General features: G+C 44.5%; 1 non-coding gene across 1 annotated transcript; it reads right to left on the bottom strand.

Annotated features, from left to right (window-relative positions):
• On the bottom strand, window positions 1-73 carry trnav-aac (transfer RNA valine (anticodon AAC)). The gene has a single exon. It is a non-coding gene; the product is annotated as a tRNA-Val (tRNA).
• Window positions 74-5,050: the final 4,977 nt, after the last annotated feature.

Here is a 5,050-nt window from a genome sequence, read left to right as displayed (position 1 = left end):
TGTTTCCGCCCGGTTTCGAACCGGGGACCTTTCGCGCGTTAGGCGAACGTGATAACCACTACACTACGGAAACTGACACCGCTGCCTCTTGCTTCAAATGGTTACCGTTAAAGCCTGCTGGTAAAACGGGCTCAGGTGTTTCAGGTCGGCTAGGCTGTGAGAAGTGCGGCGAAAGGATGCCATTTTCACAGACCTGTTTGGCATTGCTAAAGGGCACATCAGGACACTTCGGAAACTCTTTCAAAGGCAGGACGCCCTGCGCTCTGACAGTGCCTGCACTTAACCCAACAAGGTGATGCTGAATGGCTTGTTCAAACGGCTGGTGGTCTTCCGTCACCACCAGACTATGAGAGCTATACTGCGCCTTCAACTACATAAGAGTAGATAGTAGGGTTTTTTGGGCGCGGCCTATTTTGTTATGACGTATGCCCTAAGCTTATTAATATTCCTACGTCATAATTGGGGGGCGTGATTTTAGGTAGAGTTATTTCCTTAATTATTCCTACGTCATATCCGTCAGAAAGTGTGCACCCATAAAACCCTGAACAACAAGGCCACCCATAAATACCCCCACCCCTCTGAAGGCAACGCCCCGAAACTCTCCTCTCTATTTAAGAACCCGCGCTTCTTTTAGGCAATACCTCTTTAATTCTCAGCATCTGAAACATCCCGCTTCTTCAACATGTCCAGCGACATCAACATGAAACCCCGCAAGAAACAATCCCGGGCAAGGGTTCCTGTACTCACCAATTTGAAGATTGAACGCTCCTGGGTGTTGTTCTGGGGGGCTCGACGGGGTTACCGCTTTAAAAGGGATCCCAGCTATGTTGGAGTGGAGCTTTTTGCTTTGGGAGAGAAGGAGGGTACGTTGGAACCTTTTGAGACGGTAATTGAATACTCTTATGAGGACTGGTTGAAGGTGATGGCCTGGAGAGATCTGGGGCTTGTGGATAAGACTCTAGAAGGCTTGCAAGAGGGTCCAAGAGAATGCGAAATGGAGTCTCCGACTCAGGGTTTTGAAAGGTGTGAATGGGAAAGCTTGCAGAACTACGACAGACGACGTGTGGGGTTTTGGAGGGGGGTCTGACGGCTCAGGGGCTACTCTCTTCTAAGAGGGCGGTGTGTCGTGACGTAGTGAAGAGATAGGATAAAAGGTGCAACAATTCATTCATGGTTTAAAATTAAAGAGAATGTCTTACCCGAAAGCTGCGGACGTCGACAGGCTCTACAGGCCTCTTCAAACCCGGGATCACCCCTGGTTCTATTCCCCATATTTTGTATACACTCTGGAACCCTTTGACTGTGGTTACTCTCCAAGACCTCAGACCCCGGTCCCTCAGGACGAAACAACATGCGGTGCGATGGATGTCCAAATGAGTCTCGGGGATCCCCAGCCTCTGGAGCTCATGGAGGGCCTCGATTTTGCCGAACTGTCTACCGTCTGTGCGTCTCAGGAGGGGGTCAGTCCAATGGATGGAGAAACACAAACCACCAGGCGACCCAATGAGCATCGGACTGTCCCGGGGGCGTGATGAAGACGCAGGATTTATGCCCGGGGTATGTGACCAAGTAAGCAGAGTGGTTAAAAGCACCCTGGTGTATATTCTGAGTGCTCTCATCGACCGAGCTCTGAAAGAAGTCTGTCGGGGGTGTGAAGTGAATCACCCCAGTCAGTTGAGACACAGTTGTTTGTTTGAACCAGACCGTTACTATTTCCTGTTCTATTTCAATGTGTTTTACAGAAGACTGAACAAACCGTGGCTGAAACCGGCACTAATCAAGGCGCTGTCTTACTCCCACATACATGTCACTGCGGGACAAGTCCAGAAAATCATAGATGAGATTTTGCTGGAGCTGAAAAAGGAGCCGTTTATAATAGAGAAACTTGGGCAGCTGGTCAATGACCTGGATGAGCCGAGTAGAAAAACCGCTGGCAAGCTAAAAGCTTATTTCTTCAGTAAAGAAGTTAAAGCTGGGGGCAGCGACGAGGAATTCGACATCTACGCCACTGATTCAGACTCTGACCTGAACTAAGGGACTTTGAACATGGGGAATGTTCTGGACTGCTTCTGCAACTGGTTCTGTCATCAACACTCTGTAGCTAACCTGAGAGCGCTATTACACCATGTGCTTGACAGAAAAGTAGCCAACGCGAGCCTTTTCTCTACAGATTTAACCATCGATGAGGATCAACTTTCAAACCTGGAAAAGTGAATGGCTGCTGTAACAAAGACCGGGGGGTACGAACACTGGGATGAAGCGTTCAAGGGGGCCAAGAATGATATTAGGCCATATCATCAACATCTGTATGACCTTTTGCTGAGCATGTTTAATACACCTCTGTTTACTTTTAAAATAGGTCATATTGTTGTTTTATTTACATATGTAACTGAGGTGTGTGCCTACAAGAAAAAGAAACAGGTATATTTGTTGATATAGATCAAGTAACCAATCATCTGATTTCTTTTTGTCTGGACCGTAGAAAAAATTGTTGTGTATGTTATACTTTTCTCAAATGTCTAAAAAGGGGTATCTGCTCTCCTGAAGTTGAATAAAAAACCTTGTATAAAAACTTTGCGCATAGTGTGGGTCTGTTTGGTTATTTGACAGAATGACTCGGCAAGCTCCCCAAATGCAGGAACTATACTACAACCCAGCCAAGATTGGGGGTTTGGCGGGTAAGAAGGGTTTTCAAAGAGGACTCGCTGAGGCCGGAGTGAAGGTTAATGATGTGGTTGTTTCAGAATGGTTACGGGAACAAGACGCCTATACCTTACATAAACCTCTCAGGATTAACTTTAAAAGAAACCGCGTATATGCAACTGACATAGACTCACAATGGCAAATGGATCTAGTCGATATGTCAAATTTATCAAAACATAACAATGGTCACAAATTGATGTTGATGTGTATCGATGTGTTATCAAAATATGCCTGGGCTCGCATTCTACATAATAAAACAGGTCGGGCGGTGACAAGGGCCTTTGAGGATATATTGTCCCAGGGTCGATGTCCTAAAAAACTGCAGACTGATAAAGGAAAAGAGTTTCTCAACAGAGAATTTCAGAATCTACTGAAGAGACACAAAATACATCATTTCACCACCGGTAATGAGCTTAGGGCATCGGTAGTGGAGAGGTTTAACCGCACCATAAAGACCAAAATGTGGAGATATTTTACAGCGGTCAACACGTTCAAGTATTTTGATAAAGTTCAAGATTTTATCGATGCTTACAACCAAGGGTATCACACCAGTATTAAAATGAAGCCTTTAGATGTTGATCAAAGTAATTCTTTTAAGGTCTATAAAAAATTATACCGACCATTTATTAAGAAGGGAAAAACTACTTATTAGTTCAACATCGGTGATGTGGTTCGCGTTTCAAAGCTAAGGAGTACTTTTGCCAAAGGTTATGAACAAACATTTTCTGACGAATATTTTACAGTTACCGAACAGTTGGCTAGAGACCCCCCCGTGTACCGGTTAAAAGACTATGACAGGGAGGATATAGAAGGAACGTTTTACGAAGCCGAGTTACAAAAAATTATTGTGGGTAAAGACAGTGTATACAGAGTTGAAAAGATATTAGCTGAAAAAACCCAGAACCGGAAAAAATATGTGTTGATGAAATGGCTTGGATGGCCTGAAAAGTTCAATAGTTGGGTCCCGGAACAACAGGTTTGCGATATTCAATCCTTATAACAACATGCCCGCGGGTGTGTTGGGGGCATTACTTTCGATTCTCAAGATGGAATCAGGAGGCTTCTACGTGACTCTACCCAGTAATGCCTCTCTCGATATATATCCTAAAAATGAAATATCCAGTTACACGGTACAATTTGGAAAATCTATAGATCTAAGGGGGTCGTGGGAAGTGGGGTTGGCGGAAATACAGTATCCTTACACTTGGGCTGTTTTACAAGATAAGGATGCCACCTTCGCCATTTTTGATGATGTTAAAAAGAGTCAATGGACATTCACGATACAAGGAGGTTATTATGACAATGTGGATAAAATATTAGATGAGATGCATAAACAGTTCTCAGAAGGCACCCCCAACATCAAGCTATATTACAACCCTATTAAAAACAGAGTGTACAAGGTGTCAAAACCAGGTATTAGCATTCAAACCAGCGGCCAACTGGGGCGTATATTTGGGTTCTATTCTGACACAGAGAGCAGGTTCTCAGAAGTGGTGGGGCGGCTTTTACACTCTTTATGTGTATACGGATATCATAACCCACCAGAGGGTCGGGGATAGTTATGTCCCCCTTTTGAGAAATGTACTTAATAAAGGTAAAAGCAATGACATGGTCACAATTACTTATGACAAACCACACTACGTACTAGTCTCAAAGACCCACTTTGACAACATCACGATCGAAGTAAAATCGGATCAGAATATCAACGTACCCTTCCGCTTCGGTAAAGTTAATGTCAAACTACATTTTCGACCCCTGAAACAGTTTGTACATTATTAAAATGGCTACCTCGAGGGGTTATGTAGATCCTAGCGCCTATGTGGATTATTACAAGATGCAAGATGGAACGGCTTGCCCGGTATTGTAGGAGCCCCCACAATGTATGGCGCCGGTCTAGGAGGACTCTTTCGTGGTCTCTTTAGAATGGCCATACCCCTGCTTAAGAGAGGCTTTGCTATAGCCAGACCCCACTTGAAATCAGCGGCTAAAAATATTGTTAGTGACGTGTTCACCAATGTTATGAACCGGGCAGCTAGCCATGAGCATCAGGAGGGTTCGGGTCTCATGGTAATGGCGAGGAGGGGGGTAAAAGAAGAAACAGCATGTGTCCACCAGGGGGCGACAAAGATCCGTGGCTAACAAAAAACGAAGAATCTCTCATTCTCCAACATATCGTGGAAACACTCGGAGAAGGAAGCAGCACAAGAAAAAACCTGCAAAAAGAAAGTCTCAAAGAAAGAAAAATAGAGCCTCAGGATACATCTTTTAAACATGTCTTTTGTCCACAGTCTATCGGAAGAATGCGTCAAATCAGAACTGGATCTGTTTACAGTTCCATACACTCAAA

Source organism: Amia ocellicauda, assembly GCF_036373705.1.
Source record: "Amia ocellicauda isolate fAmiCal2 chromosome 11 unlocalized genomic scaffold, fAmiCal2.hap1 SUPER_11_unloc_4, whole genome shotgun sequence".
NCBI lineage: Eukaryota > Metazoa > Chordata > Actinopteri > Amiiformes > Amiidae > Amia > Amia ocellicauda.
This window is presented reverse-complemented; position numbering and strand designations above follow the sequence as displayed.